The sequence below is a fragment of the Sorex fumeus genome, unplaced genomic scaffold (genome assembly GCF_029834395.1).
Source record: "Sorex fumeus unplaced genomic scaffold, SorFum_2.1 ptg000070l, whole genome shotgun sequence".
In the NCBI taxonomy this organism is placed as follows: domain Eukaryota; kingdom Metazoa; phylum Chordata; class Mammalia; order Eulipotyphla; family Soricidae; genus Sorex; species Sorex fumeus.
The window spans coordinates 4,415,981-4,437,058 of record NW_026606127.1 but is presented as its reverse complement, the minus strand read 5'-3'; the positions used below and the strand labels follow the sequence as shown (position 1 = coordinate 4,437,058).

Here is a 21,078-nt window from a genome sequence, read left to right as displayed (position 1 = left end):
GGAAAGCCATGGACTATTGGATATTGATTTTGTAATATGCTACTTTAGTAAACAAATCTATTCTTCCCAGGAGCTTTTTGCTAGATTCTTTGGGATTTTCTAAGTATACTATCATGTCGTCTCCAAATAGTAAAAGCTTGAGTTCTTCCTTTTTTTATCTGGATGCCCATGATATCTTTTTCTTACCAAAATCATATGGCAAGTACTTCAAGTACTATGTTGAATAGGAGTGGTGAGAGTGGGTAACTTGTTTTGTGCCTGATTGTATTTTGGGAATCTAGCTCATTGATTTTTCTCCAAGCCTTTAGTTTTTCCCCATTGAGAATAATGCTTGGTGTGGGTTTGTAGTAGTTTGCTTTGACTAGATGGAGGAAAGTACTTTCAACTCCCATTTTGTTGAGAGTTTTTCATCATGAATGGGTGCTGGATCTCATCAAATGCTTTATCTACAACTATTGATATTATCATATGATTTTTATCTTTATTTTATTGAGATGGTGTATTCTGTTGATTGACTTGAGAATGTTAAGCCATCCTTGCATCCGCAAGATAAACCTACTTGGTCATAGAGTGTGACCTTTTGAGGAGTTTCTGATTTCTCTTTGCTGGTATAATCTTGAGGATCTTTGCATCTGTATTTATCAAAGAAATAGGTCTGTAATTTTCTTTTTTGTGGTTTCTCTGTCTGATTTGAATATCAGGGTGATCTTTGCCTCATAGAAATTGCTTGGGAGTATTTCTGTTTCTTCAATTTCCTGGAAAATCTTAAAAAATATTGGCAGTAGGTCCTCCTGAAAGGTTTGAAATACTTCATTAGTGAATCCATTTGGGCCTGGGCTCCTGTTTTGGGGGATACTTTTGATTATCATTTCAATTTCCTTGTAGTGATGGGTTCGAGTTTTCAAAATGTTCTTTGTTCAGCCTTGGGAGGTAATTGGAATCCAGTAATTTATCAATTTATTTCAGATTCTCTCATTTCCTGCTTTAAAGATTCTCAAAATAATCTCTGATGATCCTATGGATTTTGTAGTTTCTATTATGATGCCTCCCTTTGCATTTCTGATTCGGTTTATTAGGATTCTTTCTCTTTTCTTTTTGTGAGTCTTGCTAGTGGTTTATCGATCTTATTTATTTTCTCAAAGAACCATGTCTTGCTTTTGTTGGTCTTCTGAATTGTATTTTGGGATTATATCTCATTGATTTCTGCTCCAGGTTTTATTATTTCTTTCCTCCTGGCTAGTTTGGACTCCTTTTCTTGGTCATTTTCCAAAATCTTGAACTGTAAGTTATTTTTGTAGGCCCTTTCTTTCTTCCAGTTGAATTCTGGCGGAGCTATAAACTTTCCTCTTAGAACTGATTTTGCTCTGTCCCACAAGTTCTGGTAGTTCCTCGTTGTCATTTTTTCTGGAATCTTTTTATTTCCTCCTTGATTTCTTCTCTAAGCCAATGGTTGTTCATTACTTCCCTCAAATAAAATATTTTCTTGCCGAGTTTTTGTCTGTTTGATCTATTGAGAAGTGAGAAAGTACTGTTGAAATCTCCATCTAGTATTGTGTTGCTATCAATGTTTTTCTTTAAGTCTATTAGAAGTTGTTTTTACGTATTTTGCTGGTCTGTCATTAGGAGCATCTACATTGAGGAGGGTGAGTTCTTTCTGATGTACATATCCCATGATCATTAAGAAATGACCTTCACTGTCTCTTATAACCTTTAGTCTGAAGTTCATGTGGTCTGATACTAGTATTGCCACTGCAGCTTTTTGGAGGTGTTCTTTTCTTGAAGAATTGTTTTCCAGCCTTTTACTTTTAGCCCATGGTTGCTTTGATTGCTCAGATGTATTTCTTGCAGGCAGCAGAATGTTGGGTTCAGTTTTCTATTTCATCCTGCCGTCCTGTGCCTCTGAATTGGTGTATTTAGTCCATTGACGTTGAGAGAGATCATTGTGATAGGGATTGTTGCTATCTTTATGTCGAAATTTGGAGTACTTGTGGGGCTTGTCTTAGCTTAAAGTAGCCCTGTTAATTCTTAATGCCAGAAAAATATGGAACACTTTACAAGTTGGCCTGTCATCTCTGTGTAAGGATCATGCTAATCTCTGTATCATTTCAATTTTAGTATATGTGTTGCCAAACTCAGTATAAGAGTTGATTTTTTCCCCTATTTTTCTCTTCTGATTTCTCTGAGTGTTGTCCTTACTCACTCCTATGGCAGACAGTGATTCCCAATCTAGGAAGGTATTTCAAAGGAGCTTGAAGTGATAAATTTAGAACATTAATGTCCCAGAAGGAAAAGTATGGTTTTTACAATATTATATTTTACCATACCCAGGGCATCAGTTTTGCAAAATAATTCTTTTGGAAGATAGAGAATCAGTGTTGTTTAATGCTCTTCCCTGAAATCTTCATTAAGAAAATTAAACTGGAGCCTTTTGCTATTCTCACCTCGGTCCCGTGTACATCTCCAGAAAACGGTGGATGGCGTTGTCCGCACTTTGACCACCTTGAAAGTAAGTAGGATTTTTCTCCTGAAGGAAGAGGTGAGAAGCATATTGATGATTTCATTCCACTTTATTACAAGTTAAACTTGAAGGGAATGTGAGACTCATGAGGCTCCTGTAAAGGACAGAAAAAGGGTCTCAATGTAGTTTAATGGCCCAGACACATTAACAACACAGATGACTCAAAGTAACCTGTGTGCATCTTTGGGTGTATAGTGAGTTTTATATCTACTCATAGTGATTCTCAGTCATTCCACATGGGCAAAACAGACCTGTAATTAAAAATCTAGTTCTCTGAGCAGAATGGGCTTTCTTAGGTGATTGAACATGTGTGTAATATTTTATTACTAAGCACATACAACTGTTTGAATGATGTGTACTTTTCGATCAAAAATTAAGTCCAAATATCTCTGAAATGGCAGTCTCCTGATGCCGCACCTGGCTTTCCTCACTGGGGCCCCTTGGAGGGGGTGGGTTGAGTTTCCCTCACCACCCCGAGCAGAGACCTGGCAGCTGAAGACCTCTGCAACCAGCCATAGTTATGCTTAAGACCACTCTCACCACACTTGAAGGAGCCTCATGCATGAAGGAACTGGCAGAGGAACCCAGGTGTGCGGGACCCGGGGCTGAGATATTCAAGACTGCTCGGACCAAGAATGGGCCTCCTACATCCAGTTCCCCCATCTTCCAGTAGCTAAGTGTTACACCCACGGACTGCCTCTGGAGCCATGTAATCCCATCAATGGCCAAGATCCAGATACTGGATCTTGTTGATAAGATAACAACTCATATTGTCCAGTTCTCTTTCTCAGAGAACATGGCAGGTTACCAAGCGTATCTTGCCTACATGGCAGAGACTGGCAAGCTACCCGTGGTGTGTTCTATATGCCAAAACCCAGTAACAATGAAGTATCTCATTTCCCTGACCGTGAAAAAACCTCCAATGTGGCACTTGCTAAAATCTCAGGGCTAGGACGAATGGAGATGTAACTGGTGCATGATACCAGTATTCCTCCCACCATGCCCCAAAACATGCCTTTGTGGCAGGGCATGCTCTTTTTTTCTCTGGGGCCATGGCATGCCAGAGAGCCACTCGTGGTGGGCAACTCATGGTCTTGGCTGGCAGGACGAATGGGCTAGTTTTACCCCTCACCCCCAATCCCACGAGACTGTAGTTGCCCTGTCACCCTAGCTCATACCTGGCTGTCCAATAATCTCTGAGGTGGTGGGCATCGTGCCGCCAGGGGGGAGAAAGGCAGAAGTGACAAATACCCTTTCCCACCTGAGGGAGAATGGTGCCGTAGCTTAATGCATAGTTCAGTCACATTTCTGCCCAAAGCCTCTGGGTTCCGAATTGGATCCATGTGCCTCTGGGGCTGTGGTCATGCTGGATAGCCTCTTGTGAGAGTCAAATCGTGATCTTGGTGGGGCAGAAAGAATGGCTCTATGGTCTACTTTTGGCATGCATCTCCCACCCAGAGCGGGTCCGCCAAATACCCTTTAGTTGGTGTTCTGGCCTCTATCTGAGCTGCCTTTCCCCCCAGCATGTGATGTCGGCTTCCAAGGCCTGGAGCAAACCTCCTAGTCCTTATCACTCTATTCTTGGGTATTAGTCTCTTATTCTGTTACTTTATATTCCACAGATGAGTACAATCTTTCGATGTCTGTCCATATCTTTCTGACTCATTTCACTTTCTATGTTGATCCACTTTATGCAAATTTCATGACTTCTTATTTTCTAACAGCTGCATAGAATTCCACTGTGTAGATGAAAGAAAGTGGCATTAACAAGTCATCTGTTCTTGGGCACTAGGGTTTTTTTTCCCCAGATTTTGGCTGTTGTGAACAGTGCAGCAATGAACATACAAGTGCAGATGTCATTTCGGCTGTACTTTTTTGCCTCTCCAGGCTATATTCCCAGGAGTGATATTGCTGGGTCAAATGGGAGCTCAATTTCTAGTATTCGGAGAACCATTCATACTGTTTTCCAAAACGGCTGAACCTGTCCGCATTTCCACCAGCAGTGAAGGAGAGTCCCTTTTTCCCCACATCCACGGCAACACCGGTAGCTTTTGTTCTTTTGGATGTGGGTCAGTTTCAGTGGTGTGACGTGATATCTCTTTGTTGGTTGTACCTGCATTTCCCTGATGATTAGTGATGAAGAGCATTTTTCATGTGCCTTTTGGCCATTTGGTATCTTCTTTGAGAAAGTTACTGTTCATTTCATCATCCCATTTTCTGATGGGGTTGCATGATTTCTTCTTGTAGAGTTCAACCAGAGCCTTGTATATTGTTGATATCAACCCCTTATTACATAGGCATTGGGTGAATATCCTTTCCCATTCTGTAGATTGTCTTTGTATTCTGGTCACTGTTTCCTTTGAGGTGCAGAAGCTACTTAATTTAAGATAGTCCCCTTTGTTCATCTCTGTTTTCACTTTTTTGGCCAGTGGCATGTTATCTTTGAAGATACCTTTAGCTTCAATGTCGTGGAGGGTTTTGCCCACCTTGTCTTCAATGTACCTGATGAATTCTGTTGTGATGTTGAGGTCTTTGACCCATTTTCATCTGACTTTTGTGCTTGCTGTTAGGTAGAGGTTTGAGCCCATTTTATTGCATGTAGCTGTCCAGTTTTTCCAGCACCGTTTGTTAAAGAAGTCTTTCTTGCTCCACTTCACATTTATTGCTCCCTTATCAAAGATTAGATGAACATATATTTGAAGGTGTGTGTCAGTATATTCAATGATGTTCCATTGGTCGGCGGCTCTGCCTTTGTTCCAGTACCATGCTGTTTTAATTATTATCGCTTTGTAGTAGAGTTTGAGGTTGGGGAAGGTGAGGCCTCCCATCGTCTTTTTCCCAAGAATTGCTTTAGCTATTCGTGGGCGTTTGTTGTTCCATATGAATTTCAGGAGTGATTGATAAACTTCTTTGAAGAATATTATGGGTATCTTTATAGGGATCACATTGAATTTGTACAATGTTTTGGGGAGTATTGTCATTTTGACAATGTTAATTCTCTCAATACATAAGCAGGAGATATGTTTCCATTTCTTCGTGTCCTCTTATTTTCTGTTGTATAGGTCCTTCACTTCCTTAGTTAAGGTGATTCTGAGATACTTGATTTTCTGAGGCATGATTGTGAGTGGGTTGCTTTCTTCATGTCACTTTCTTCTCTCTCATTATTTGCATATAGAAAAACCATAGACTTTTGGGTATTGATTTTATAGCCTGCAACTTTACCATATAAATCTATTGTTTCTAGGAGTTTTTTGGTAGAGGTTTTAGAATTCTCTAAATATAGTATCACATCTTCTGTGAATAGTGAGAGCCTGATGTCTACTTTTCCTACATGACTACCCTTAATATCTTTTTTTATATAACTCCTATTGCAAGTAATTCCAGTACTATATTCAACAGAAGTGCCAAAATGAATTTTTTTCTTTTTGGGTCACACCCTGCGATGCTTAGGAGTTATTCCTGGTTCATGCGCTCAGGAATTACTCCTGGCGGTACTCGAGGGACCGTATGGGATGCTGGGAATCGAACTTAGTTTGGTTGCATGCAAGGCAAACGTCCTACCCCTGTGCTATTGCTCCAGCCCCCAAAATGAAATTTTACTAAACACTTTCTATCTGTAAATTTCTATGCTAAGAACAGTGGTATAAACGGTGATATCTGAGTAATTTACAAGTAGATTATGAAGACAGATAATATAAAGAATTTCTTTGTATGAATTTCCAAAATGTGTAGCTTTTATTAAATATGTTAAGAATGAACCGGAGGTCTTGATTATACCATGAAAATGATTTCCCTGTTAGAAGTTACCCTTCTAAAATGCAATAAAGTGACACATTTTGAAAATGTTGATTATTCGTTCATTAATTCAATGAATATTTGTTAGTCTGGGGGTGCAGTGCCTCCAGGAAGCCAACCTGCACCCTCGAGGTGAGTGCATCTACAGTCTAATGGTGCCATCATGCTGCCTGATAACCCCAGATTTCCACTGTGCCTCTGGCTGGATCCCAACACCTCAGAACTAAGTTTCCCAAGAAATTAAACTCCCAAAAGATATGTGGGAGTCATGTTCACAAACCACCCCTGGCTCAGCTATACAAGCTAATGTTTTGGTCTTGCTTAAGTGACCTATAAATAAATCTTGAAAGAGATCAAAAGTCACAGTTAACCTTGGACCTGCACACGGCAGAACATACTAGGGTAAATCGGAGGGAGGCAGGTTAGTTTGTTGCCCACGCAACCAGAACTCAGGGCAGCCACTTGCTCCCACAAACCAAAATCTCCACCATGCCCTAGTCTCATTACATTGTCTCAGGATGGATTTCACTGAAATAGAACAGCTGAAATTTCGGATATGCTGAAATGATAGCACAGTGGGTAGGATGTTTGCCTTACATGCGGCCGACCCGGGTTCGAATATCAGCATCCCATATGGTTCCCTGAGCTCCGCCAGGAGTAATTCCTGAGTGCAGAGCCAGGAATAACTCCTGAGCATCGCCGGATGTGACACCCCCAATAAAAATACTAAATTCCTTGAACAAACATGATGACCTCTTAGTACCTGTATGAGAACAATAATGCACAAAATTAAAAGGAGAGAGAAAGAATTTAAAGAGCCTGCCATAGAGACAGGCTGGGGGTGGGGTAGGGTGTTGGGGGATGTTGTAGGGAACCAGGGACATTGGTGGTGGGAAATTTACACTAGTGGAGAGAAGCACGTTGGATCGTTGTATGACTGGAAGCAAATTATGAAGTTTGTAATGGTCTATCTCACAGATATTCAATAAAAATTTAAAAATATATATCCTTAATTGGTAGCTCAGACTACTGATAGAACTTTGAAAACCAGCATATCTATTTTTGTGTTCTCAGTAGGAAAAAAAAATGTTACTCACCTGTGTGCAAATAGCTTGAAAATGCTAAACCGAAAGATACATCAATGCTTGTCTCTGGCATGAATACTGTAATTGCAGGTATGTTATGTTTTAGAATCAGTTCATGGACAAGAAGTCAAGAGAAGCAGTGGCAAAGAGCAACAGTATTGAATCGATAATGTTTGAGGAGCTTGCAAGGGAGACTAAAGATTTGGCATGAGAAGAGGGAAAAAAACGAAGAGTGAAGTATTAATAAGTATCATGACAAAAATGCAAGGGAGGACATTTTTTGGCAATCGTCACACTCTGTTGAGCTTTTGGTGAGGATAAGTATTAGAAAGTATCTTTCCCATTTAGTGGTAAAAAGGAAACTTTGATGGGTGCATTTAAAAAAAATTACTTTAATAATTAGAATCACCAAGAGATACACAGTTACAAGGTTGCTCATAATTGAGTTTCAGTCATAGCACCCTTCCAGTAAAATGGGGGTGTTTTTGAAGGAATATCCCTGGTGCGAAGACTAGGGCATCTGAATCTTAACACATTTCACCAAATATATGATCTGTACTCACATGATTTACACTGTCTCCCCTGATCTTTGATTTACGTTTTCACGCAATATTTCCTTGTGAAACTCACCAAAAGTGAGGGTCCCTATTTAAGACAAGTACATGTTTCTCTGACATTATATATTTTTGGTTGCTGACAGAGTCTTTAAAGCAATGCTCAGGAGGTGTGGGGGCCCCACAGGCAATTCTCAGAAAACGTGTCCATGGTGCTTGGTGTCCTCTGAGGCTATACAGTCTTTGATACTCTGGCAATCAGGTGCTGCTGGGAGTCAAATTGAGAGCATGTGAGACAATTTCCATAAGCACTACATTATCTCCTGCGGCCCTGGGTATTAGATTGATGTCAGCATTCTGAGGTCCTCCCTTTTGTCAGAAAGCAGAGACTTGTGCAGGAGAAATTGGAAGAAACCTTAGGGTTTAGCTAGGTTGACTGAGTAGACGGTGATACCATTAAGATTGGAACATAAAGTAAAAATAAAACAAGAGAAAGATCTAACAATTATAAACAGGGCTATAGTACTCAAAAAGTTTAGAAACAGTCACATTGGCAAGTAGTTTTAAAAAGCATCCAGGAGAGAATATAGTATTGTGAGTGAACGAATCTACTCTATGGATTCATCTCATCCTTGAAATGGAAAAGGACAATGTGTTACAGTTACAAATTTACAAATAAGATATATACCATCGTATATTTCATCATATATTTCTGCTATGTTCCTATGCTTTACCAAGTATTATTCCAATTTTTAAATTTACTTTAATCATTAAAAGAGTATTTCTCTATATTAATCTTTTTAATGAAATATTTCATTAAAAACGTTTTTTAAAAAAATTATTTAAAATGTTTTATTAAAATGTTATTTAAAAAGAAACATATGGGCCACATAGTTAGTGCAATTTGTAGAGGGTTTGTATGCAGCGAATCTGAGTTCAATCCCCAGAATCCTGAGACTTCCAGAAGTGATCTCTGCATACAGAGTCAAAAGTGAGCCCGGAGCACATCTGGGTGCGCTCCCTTCGCCACAAAAAAGGAAGAAAAGAAAAACATATAACTGATACTTGAGTAACATAGAGGTTAAGGTTGCTAATTCCTATATAATTTTTGAAAGCCCCCAAAATTATTAGTTTGCTATTGACCAAGAAGATGGTTTTTTTTTTTTGAAGATGGTTTTTTAATAGTATTTACTTACATTGTCTAAGTAGTGATATGTGTGGTATAGAAATCTGTGCATTGTGATACATTTTAAAAAATTATAATGCATTTTATAATGGACTTTATAATACATTTGTATTTTATAGTAATAAGTGATAAATTATATTTCTGCTTTTGTGGGGTATTTGGGCCATAGTATGTGGTTCTTGGGACTTCTGACTCTGTGCTCAAGGGTCATTCCTGGTGGAGCCAGCCATTAATTTGGGTTGACTGTGTGCATGGTAATTGCTTTAATCTCTATACTAAGTCTGGGTTCCAATCAAATAAATTATCTGCATATATTTTATACATTCATGGCATACTTTTTCTTAGATTCTTTGATATATCTAGGATATATTGATCATCTTTAGGAAAAGATATTACCTGATTTTTAAATATTTGTAATTTGTGGGGAAATTTTAATTTCTCATGTTAATTTGTGCTCTTTGTCTACTAGTGAGCTTGAAAATTGTTCTTGTGTGGTACTACATGGAAAAAAGTATGCTAAGCGAAATGAGTCAGAAAGAGAGGGACAGACATAGAAAGGTTGCATTCATCTGGGTAACATAAAGTAACAAAATAAGAGACTAACAACCAAGAACAGCTGTGATAAATATCAGGTTGTTCACTCCATGGCTTAGAGGCCAACTACATTCTCTAGGGGTAAAGGCAGCGCAGATAGAGAAGGGAGCACCCAATAAATGGTGCTGGGAAGATCTGCCCAGGAAGGGAGATGCCTGCTGAAAGTAGTCTAAGGACTGAACAGGATTGCCACCCAATGTCTCTTCTGCAGACCACAGCACCCAAAGGGAGAGACAGAACAAAAGGGAGTGCCCTACCAAAGTGGCAGGGTGGGATGGGGATGGGGGTTGGGAGGGATACTGGGATTGTTTGGAGTGGAGAATGGGCACTGGTGCTGGGATGGGTACCCGATCATTGTATTACTGAAACCCAAGCACAACAACTTGTAAGTCTACAGCTGTACCTCATGGTGTTTCACTAATGAAACAAAAAAAAAATTTAAAAAAGGAAATTGCTCTTGTGTTTACTAGTCATTTACACTTCTTTCAATACAGATTATATGATCATGGTTTATGCTTATTTTTTCTATACAAGTTTACTAGCTAAATACTTATTTATTTCACAGCACTGATTTATTAAAAACATTCATACTTTGACTATCATATTAATTGCCAGAATTTGTTGGTTTTACTTGTTTTTTGATCACGTAATTTGAATTTTAAATTTTTCTTTCAGATTCTAAAATTTTGACACAAATGAGCATATGTTTTTCTTTATCTTCTACAGTTTTAAACTGAGAACAACTGTTTGTTTTGTACAAATAAGATACCTGTGCATTTACAAGCAGTAGGGCGTTCGCCTTACAAGCGGCCAACATAGCCGACCTGAGTTCGATTCCCTCGCCCCTCTCGGAGAGCCCGGCAAGCTACCGAGAGTATTCGATTCGCCAAACACAGTAACAACATAGTCTCCAATGGAGACGTTATTGGGCCCGCTCGAGCAAATCGACAATCAACGGGAGGGCATTTACCTTTACCTTTACCTTTATATTTACATTTTAACACATCTCGATTCATCTACAACTTATCATAGTAAGTGTTGTCATATTGAAAGAAACCACCATTTTTTTTTCAATCATATCACTGTAGCACTATGCTCCCTCGATGCATCAATTTGCTCAAGCGGGAACCAGTAACATCTTACAAGAAATTGTGAGACTTGTTGCCACTGGTTTTGGCCTATTGAATACGTCATGGCTAGCTTGCTAGGCTCTTGCTATGTGGACGAGATACTCTGGGTAGCTTGCCGGGCAGAGGAATCGGAATCAGGGTTGACCTCCTGCAAGGCAAATCCCCTACCCGCTGTGCTGTAAATGTTATATAAAATATACTAGTAATACCAAATGTTGTTTCTTTAACAGTGCAATATAAACGATTATTTCATAATTTTCTTGATCTGTTAATGAAATACCTAAGCTCTTGAGTATAATGGGAGTATTTTTCTAACACAAGAGTCTGACGAAGGTGAAACTGTTATAACTGTCTTGTAGGATTCCATCTCCCTAGCCTGCTTCATTCTACCTCTCTCTCTATCCAATCCGGTCTTCTTCTTGGGAATCTGACCTCATGATTGGCTAGCCTCTACCTTTCAACTGCCTACTTTATGACATCATTCTCCCACCCATCCAACTACCAACTTGTAGAATCTGGGGTGCCCATGCAATTGTTTGTAAACAAATTTGAATCATCATGGCAAGTGACCAGTGACCAATGACCAATCACCAGCGACCAGTCATCTGTACTGGACCCTTGTGGTCTTAAGCCGCTTCAGTGTTCAGACATACTCTCGTACCGTCTCCTCTTCTCGTCTACCTTTCATCGGTATTTCCTCTTCTCTGACCATGGCAGGTAAAGAATAATACATTTCAACGCTTTTTATTAGATATATCATCCCTAAACTTAGCAGTCAAGTAAAAACAACATGTAGTAATGAAAGAAAGTATTCAAGTAGAATTTTATAAGCCTCATTTTAGCTTGACTTGTACATTTGCTGTGTGATTTTTGACATTGGCTTTCGTTCTGTTATATACAAAGTGCTTTTCCTCATTGATTACATTATATTTAAGAAATGTTTATAAGCTCAAATACACATATATATGTATGAGTGTTGATTCTCTGTGTTTCTTTTTGTTTTTAATAGAGAATTTTACATGATATCCATTGAAAAAATATAAATCAGAGACAGTATTTTGACAGAAACAGAAAATGTATATGCTGTGGAAAACTGTTAATATATACTAGCATGTTTTCTCTGTAATGGTCTCTCCACTTGTATTTATACTTCAGTAGTTTAAATATAGTGCTATTACACAGTAATAATCCTTTATCTTTGAGTTTTCCAATTAAACCAGGTAATAAGAAAATATGGGGCATGGGGATAGTGTGGAGTGCTGAGCGGTAGAGAGGCAAGCCCTCAAAGGTAAGAAAGTTTGGGATCACTTTCTTCAAACATTGACCAATAGAACCAAGACGATATGTGGGAGAATAAAATAGGAAAGAAAGAAAGAAAGAAAGAATAGGGACGGCGATTATCAAGGAAGGGGAAAACGTTTGGACAGAATGTTGAAGAGAACCAAAGATTTAAAATCAAAAAAGAAAGAATATATATTAAATATGCTGAGATAAATACACTGAGAACAAGTCAAAGCAATTTACTTCAAAAAATGCCAGGACTAGAAAGTATACTATGCCTTGATTAGGGTACCAGTAGGAAAAGCAGTTTATCAGAAAGCCATCCTTGCTGGCTTTTTTCCTTATTATCTCTTACAACACAGTACTTGGTACTTGACAATTTGGAATATAAACAGCTTTAGAGATGATGCTTCCCATATATAGCTAATAGTGGTTATCTAGCGGGGTTGAAGACAATAAATCTTCAATGTTTTTATTACGTTCTGGTTTTTAAGTACACGTACAGGCAGCCTGTTAAAATTTTTAAAAAATGGTTTATTCTAACTTGAATCAGGAGAATTGTTGATTCATTTGTGTGGTAAGTAGGTTAAAGCTGCTTGTCATCTTTACAAATGCTATTTCATGAGATTTTTTCTTCCTACTATGAGAGTATTTTGATAATAGTCAACTTCTGTTTTTAGATCCTAAGAGGACATAGAAAAATCAAGTATCACATGTCTAATTACACATTTTTGTCATATTTGTGAATTCTGAGTTTTCCTATATTAAAGATATTTTATTGAATTTTGGTGCTCATTTATTAAACATTGAGAAGAACTTTTTCCTGACTGATAAAGATAATTCTAATCTAGGTGTTGAAAGTAAATTTGTAATATTTTATGATCACTTTTTAAATGGTCTTTTGTGTTTCTTGTGTGATAAAGTGAAATCCTATGCTATTTTAACAGGTGTTGTTTGCTGGTTAATATTCAAAGGTATTGATGAGAATAATTTTTTTTGTACTTACGAAGTTTCTTTCTGTATTTTACTCATTTAAAACATTTCTTGACTATGAAATACAATCACGTTTATTCCTATTTTCTTTTTGTTATGTAGTTACTGGTAAATCTTTTCTGTTTGATGGACTGGTACAGTGTGCACTCAAAAATCACCTTCTATTCCATTTTTTGGCTAGCATATTTTTCTAAAATGGAATATACTTTTCATATTGTATATGTGGAACAATTTATTAATAACCTTATTGGACTGTTTTATTTGGTTTTGTTTGAAACCACATCCACTGTTATTCAGGGCTTACTCTTGGGTCTGCTCTCAATAAATTACTGTACTATGCTGCTTGCTACAGATCCCAGATTTCATTGATATCTATACACTTCTTTTTCAGTTCTGTGATACATATTTTTCATTATGTTTTCTTTATACTTCCTCCTATGTAAACCATATGAAATGTAAAAATTATATTCATGTATGCATTATTATTCTTAGAGTTATTAGTAACTACATTTTAGAAAAACAACTTAAGTCACAGAGTTTCAATAAAGTTTTCCTTCCAAAAACATTTCTTGGGAAAAACCCAAGTAGTCAATTTATATGACAGTTCATCAAGACACAGAAATTTTCAGCACTTCTCTTGTTTAAAAGTATAGTGATACACAATATCTCTATCTCACATTATTTTTATTTCTGATAGTTTGACACAAAATATATGACAAAATCATAGATAAATGTAAGTTATTTAAATACTGTTTTGATTATTTAAAATTACATTATAGAATTACTAGAATTTCATAAATTTTAGGACTATGCAGAATCAACGTTCATGTATCATATTACACTCACTACTGAAAGGCCTACTCTGTCATTCACCATTGTTCAGTTTTTCCACTTTGATTACACCTTTCCATCTGGTAATTAAATAGTCTCATGGTTCTAAAGTTTGTTTTTATTGCTTTGAAAAGATCAAAACTATGCAATTTTCAACATTGGATGAAACTAGAGGATATCATGCATGTAAAGTTAGCCTTAAGGAAAGGAACAGATACAGAGAGATTTTTCTCATATGTGGGATGTAAAGACACACAGCAAGGTAGAAACAAAGGTTCAAGGCCAATGTAAGGGGAGAACTGATCCACACAATTGAGTCAGGGGATTGGGAAGGAGGGATTCTGGGGGTTTGGGGGAGAGGGAGGGTTTATTTTTTGAGAGAATTAGGAGTGTCATGTTGGAAATATGTGTATGAGAAACCATTATTAATTGAATTATAAATCATAGAATATAAATAATGTTTTAGTCGTTTGTCTGTCTCATTTTATCCTTTTAATTTGTTTTCTCCATAAACCACATATGCATGAACTTGTATGATGCCTATCTTTCTCTGCCTGGTTTATGTCACTAAATATAATATCCTCATGTGATCCAATTTTATACAGATAATAAGATTTCACTTCATACAGCTGAGTAGTATTCCATTGATTTACTCCCTTTCATTTTCAAAATTTTTGGTTTAAAGGATAGAAATATTGGTTTAAACAATGCTCTGGTGGTTTAAAATTTTTAGTTTAGTGAAGCAAAATAGATTTTACTGAAAAACACTTAGAAACTTGTTAAACCGGTGTAGGGTGGAATGGAATATATGTTCAAGAGAGAATACTCGTTTAACAAAGGAAGCAAAGAGAGACATAGAGAAAGGAAGCACGGTATTTCTTCAAGGGAGAACATAAGCTTGAGGACCAATCCCACTCTGGTAGTTTAGGAATAAGAACTTGGAGTGGTATGAAATTAACTTGTGCACTTTAGGGGATAACCTGAGTGAAACTATTAGAAGTATGTTCAGGAGCATGATAAACTGGAGTCTGCACTTGGAGTGAGGAGGGTAGAGAGTTCTTTGGGGAGATCCGGACTATTGAGAACAGTAATATTATAACATTAATGATAGTATCTTACGGTGGGATTCCAAAAATATCTTTCACAGTGGCGTCAGAAATGATAACATTCTTAGGTATTTGGATTTTCTGTGGAAACAACGGGAAAGCAGAGTGTATGCTCTAGATGCCTCCAACTGAAACAAGGTCAACAAATCATGAATGAAAAATTACAAGTTAGATGGATCATGGATTCTGATCCCAGTGGAAGGCTAGCTTTCGGGTGAACAATTTCTACTGATGGCCTGATGTAGATTCTGATCCTGGGATACGTAACAGAAAGGAGGTAGTGACAGGTATCCTCAGAAGTGAAGCCTCTGAGACAGAATTCGTTCATGCCAACTTATAGGTTATCAATGTTTGCTCATGGCTGCTACCATTATAACATGCCATTCAATGGTTTTGTGGTTTCAATTTACTGTGTCAATGTAAAGATGAAGTTTCTAAATCGAAGGTAAAAATCTGAGACACTCAAGATGATGAATTATGGGGATGCGGGGGGCGGAGCTTGATCTATAGTACAGCAGGTAGAGCATTTGCCTTGCACACGGCCTACCCAGGTTAGATTCCCAGCATCCTGTATGGTCCCCCCAAGCACCGTGAGGTGTAATTCCTGAGTGCAGAACCAGGAGTAACCCCTGTGCATCGGCAGGTGTGACCCAAAAACGCAAAAAAAAAAAAAAAGATGATGAATTACCTTTAGATATTTTGAAGTCAAATAGAAACAGCCAGAAAGTTCCCCAGAAAAGAGTTCACCTGGGTCGAAAACATCATCACCTCTAGCATGAGAGCATACAGAAAATAAGGTTTCCATTTTATGCCAAGTTAAAGCAAGCCAGACATGATCTTGGAAACTTTTTCCAAGGAAAACATGGCTATAGGAAGGATAAGGTGACAACAGAGTCTTAGAGGTCAAATATAGAAGAGAAGCGAGGGTCAAAATGTAGGAGGTACATTGGCGACCAGGAATATTTAGAAAAGCATTTTTTAAAAAAGAAAATGCAATGAGACATCAATTAAGAACTTATTAAATGTTAAAGAACAGGGATATAACTCAGTGAAAGAGCATTTGCCTTCCATTGTATGATGATCTGGGATTGATCCTTAGCATTGCAAACAGCATTATTTTTTAATTTTTAATTTCTTTCTTTCTTTCTTGCTTGCTTGCTTGCTTTTTTGTTTTTTGGGTCGCACCTGGCTATGTATAGGGGTATTTTTAATTTTTAAAAAAACTCATAAATTTACCTTTTTACCTGTCGTTTAAAAGGAAATCTAAAATATTTTAGAGTAAATATATGTGAAAAAGAATAAAATTCACAGGAACTATTTAGCGTTCTTAATGATACAGCAGTCAGAATTTTGAGGTTAATTGTATGGGTATTGCATAAATAATTTTTCCCCATTATGTGGGCTCTCTTTTTATCATGGTCACCATTTTTTCTGAGTTACAGAAACTTCTTAGTTTAATGTAGTCTCATTTGTTTATCTTCACTTCCCCTTCCTTGGTCATTGGTGTTTCATTCTAGAAGTTTCCCTTAGCTTTAATGTCATGCAGGGATCTTCCCACATTTTTCTCCATATATCTTAAGAATTCAGGTATGATATTGAGGTCTTTAATACATTTGATCTGACTTTGTGCCTGGCACTATAAAGAGGTTTGAGTTCATTTTTTTTTGCATGTTGCTGTCCAGTTTTCCCAGCACCAGTTGCTGAAGAGAGTTCCTAGCTCAACTTCATATTTCTTGAGCCTTTATGAAGGTAAGGTAAAAGTAAAGGTCCTCCCATTGTTCGTCGATTTGCTCGAGCGGGCCCAGTAACGTCTCCATTGGAGACTTTGTTGTTACTGTATTTGGCATATGGAATACATCATGGGGAGCTTGCCAGACTGTGCCATGCGGTTGAGATACTCTCAGTAGCTTGCCAGGTTCTCCGAGAGGGGCAGAGGAATCGAACTTGGGTCAGCCATGTTGGCTGCAATTTGCTTGAGCGGGCCCAGTAACGTCTCTATCATGAGACTTGTTGTTACTGTGTTTGGTATATCGAATACATCTAATAGGCTGGAGCTATAGCACAGCGAGTAGGTCGTTTGCCTTGGACGCAGCCAACATGTCCGATGCGAGTTCGATTTCTCCGCCCCTCTTGGAGAGCCCGGCAGGCTTAGAGAGTATCTAGCCCTCACGGCAGAGCCTGGCAAGCTACCTGTGATGTATTTGAGCCTTTATGAAAGATTAGGTAATAATAATCTGAGGGCCAGCGTCAGGATATTTAACTATATTCCATTGATCTGAGGCCTGTCTTTATCTGAATATCATGGTATTTTGATTACTACAACTTTGTAGTTGGGTTTGAAGTTGGGGAAGGTGTTCCCTTCTTCTTTTTACCAAAGATTGCTTTAGCTCTTCATGGGAGTTTATTGTTGTGTATGACTTTCAAGAGTGTTTAATCTATTTATTTGAAAAATGTTATGGGTATCCTTACAGAATGTGCATTAAATCTTTATAGAGCTTTGGGGTGTATTGCCATTTTGACAGTGTTAAACCTCTCAATGCATGAGCATGGGATGTGATTCCATTTCCTCATATACTCTCTTATTTCGTAAAGTAGAGCTTTGTAGGTTTTTTTTTTGTATAGATCCTTAACATTTTTAGTTGATTCTAATGTACTCGATTTTCTGAGGTATTATTGTGAATGGGATTGTTTTTCTCTATCTCTTTTTTCTCTTTCATTATTAATATATAGGAAAGCCATGGCGTACCAGATATTGATTTTGTAATATGCTACTTTACTAAACAATTCTATTGTTCCCAGGAGCTTTTTTGTAGATTCTTTGGGATTTTCTACGTATAGTATCATGTCATCTCCAAATAGTAAAAGCTTGAGTTCTTCCTTTTTTATCTGGATGTCCTTGATATCTTTTTTTTTACCGAAATCATATGGCAAATACTTCAAGTACTATGTTGAATAGGAGTGGTGAGAGTGGGTAACTTGTTTTGTGCCTGATTGTATTTTGGAATTCTAGTTCATTGATTTCTGCTCCAAGCCTTCAGTTTTTCCCCATTGAGAATAATGCTTATTGTGGGTTTGTGATAATTTGCTTTGACTATATTGAGGAAAGTACTTTCAACTCCCATTTTGTTGAGAGTTTTTCATCATGAATGGGTGCTGGATCTCATCAAATGATTTTTCTACATATATTGATATGATTATATGACTTTTATCTTTATTTTATTGAGATGGTGTATTCTGTTGATTGACTAGAGAATGTTAAGCCATCCTTGCATCCCCAAAATAAACCTACTTGGTCATAGTGTGTGATCTTTTGTTGAGTTTCTGGATTCTCTTTGCTGGTATTTTCTTGAGAATTTGTGTATCTGTATTCATCAAGGAAATAAGTTTGTAATTTTCTTTTTTTGTGGTGTCTCTGTCTGATTTGAGTATTAGGGTGATCTTTGCCTCATAGAAACTATTTGGGAGTATTTATGATTCTTCAATTTCCTGGAAAATCTTGAAAAATGTTGGCAGTATTTCCTCTTTAAAGGTTTGAAATATTTCACTATTGAATCCATTCATCTGGGCCAGGGATTCTGTTTGGGGGGATACTTTTCATCATCATTTCAATTTCCTTGGAAGTGATAGGTTCAAGTATTCCAAATCTTCTTGGTTCAGCCTTGGGAGGTAATTGGAATCCAAAAATTTATCAATTTATATAAGATTCTCTCATTTCCTGCTGTAAAGATTCTCAATATAATCTCTGATGATCCTATGGATTTCTGTAGTTTCTATTAGGATATGCCCCTTTGCATTTCTGATTTGACTTATTAGAGTTCTTTCTCTTTGTTTCTTTGAGAAGCTTCTCATAGTTTATTGATCTTATTTATTTTCTCAAAGAACCAGCTTTTGCTCTTATTGGTCTTTTGGATTGTATTTTGGGATTCTAGCTCATTGATTTCTGGTACAAGTTTTATTATTTCCTTCTTCCAGCCTAGTTTGGACTACTTTTGTTGGTCATTTTCCCAAATCTTGAGCTCTAATTTATTCATGGAGGCCCTTTCTTTCTTCCTGATGAATTCTGGTAGAGCTATTCTCTTTCCTCTTAACACTGCTTTTGCTGTGTCCCACAAGTTCTGGTAGCTCGTGTCCTCATTCTCATTTGTTTATGGAAATTTTTATTTCCTCTTTGATTTCTTCCCTAAGCCATCGGTTGTTCATTACTTCCCTTAAAGAAAATATTTCCTTGCTGAGCTTCAGTCTGTTTGATCTATCGAGAAGTGACAAAGAAGTGTTGAAATCTCCTACTAGTATTGTGTTGCTATCAATGTTTTTCTATAAGTCTATTAGAAGTTATTTTTAAGTATTTTGCTGCTCTGTCATTAGGAGCACCTACAGTGAGGAGGGTGAGTTCTTTCTGATGTACAGATCCCATGATCATGAAGAAATGACCTTCACTGTCTCTTATAACCTATAGCCTGAAGTCCATATGGCCTGATACTAGTACGTCCACTCCAGCTTTGTGGAGGTGTTCTTTTCTTTCTTGAAGAATTGTTTTCCAGCATTTGACTTTGAGCCCATGGTTGCTTTGATTGTTCAGAAGTGTTTCTTCAGGCAGCAGAATGTTGGGATCAGTTTTCTAATTCATCTTCCCTTTCTGTGCCTTTGAATTGGCACACATTTAGTCCACTGACATTGAGGAGATTGTTGTAATGGGGATTTGTGCTATCTTTATGTAGAATTTTTGTACTTGTTTGGATTTTCTTAGCTTAAAGTCGCCCTGTTAATTCTTCTTGAAACAAAAATATGGATCACTTTACAAGTTTGCATGTCATCTCTGTGCAAGGACCATGCTAATCTCTGTATCATTTCAATTTTAGTATATATGTTACAAAACATAGTATGAGTTAATTTTTCCATATTTTTCTCTTCTTATTACTTTGAGTGCTGTCCTTACTCACTCCTATGGCAGACAGTGATTCCAAATCAAGGAATGTATTTCAAAGCAGCTTGAATAGTTAGATTTAGAACTTTAATGTCCTAGAAAGAAAAATATGGTTTTTACCATATTATCTTTTACCATACCCAAGGCATCAGTTTTACAAAATAATTCTTTTGGAAGATGGTATATGAGTCTTCTTTAATGCCCTTCCCTGAAACCTTCATTAAAACCATTAAACTAGAGCCTTTTGCTGTTGTCACCTCAGTCCCGTGTACATCTCCAGGAAAAGGTGGATGGTGTTGTCTGCAATTTGACCACCTTGAATGTAAGTAGGATTTTTCTCCTGAAGGAAGAGGTGAGGAGAATATTGATGATTTCATTCCACCTTATTACAAGTACAACTTGAATGGAAGGTGAGACTCATGAGGCTCCTGTAAAGGACAGATTAAGGGGTCTCAGTGAAGTTTAATGGCCAACACACATTAACAACACAGATGACTCAAAGTAGCCTGTGTGCATCTTTGTGTATAGTGAGTTTCATATCTACTGAGAGTGATTCTCAGTCATGACACACAGGCAAAACAGCCCTGTATTTAAAAATCTAGTTCTCTAAGCAGAGTGGGGTCTCTGAGGTGATTGAAAAGTGTATAGTAATTTATTACTAAGCACATAAGTACTTTTCGATCTAAAATTAATTCCAAATATGTCTAAAACGACAGGCTCCTGACCCCGCACCTGGCTTTCCTTACCGGGGCCCCTTGGACGGGGAGGGGTGAATTTCCCTCACTGCCCTGAGTAGAACCCCGACAGCTGAAGACCTCTGCAACCAGCCATAGGTACGCTTAAGACCACTCTGCCCAATCTTGAAGGAGACTCATGCATGAAGGAAGTGGAAGCAGAACCTGTGTAAACACACAAAAAATAAAAGGCTGGCGGTCAGGCCGTTTCCCCACTCCATGGAGGTCGATGGCGATGGTCAGGAGATGGAAGGAAACGGGGGTCAGGCTGGTTGGTCGTGGAGCAGCAGGTTATTACACGGAAGAGATGTATGTCATAGAGGCCTCAGGAATCCTCAAGCAAGGGC

At 37.7% G+C, this 21,078-nt stretch overlaps 2 pseudogenes; both read right to left on the bottom strand.

The window, feature by feature from the left end:
• Nucleotides 1–2,035: 2,035 nt before the first annotated feature.
• LOC130036957 (uncharacterized) lies at nt 2,036–2,134 on the bottom strand (annotated as a pseudogene).
• Nucleotides 2,135–19,852: 17,718 nt separating this feature from the next.
• Nucleotides 19,853–19,951, bottom strand: LOC130037161 (uncharacterized; annotated as a pseudogene).
• Between the last annotated feature and the right edge of the window lie 1,127 nt (nt 19,952–21,078).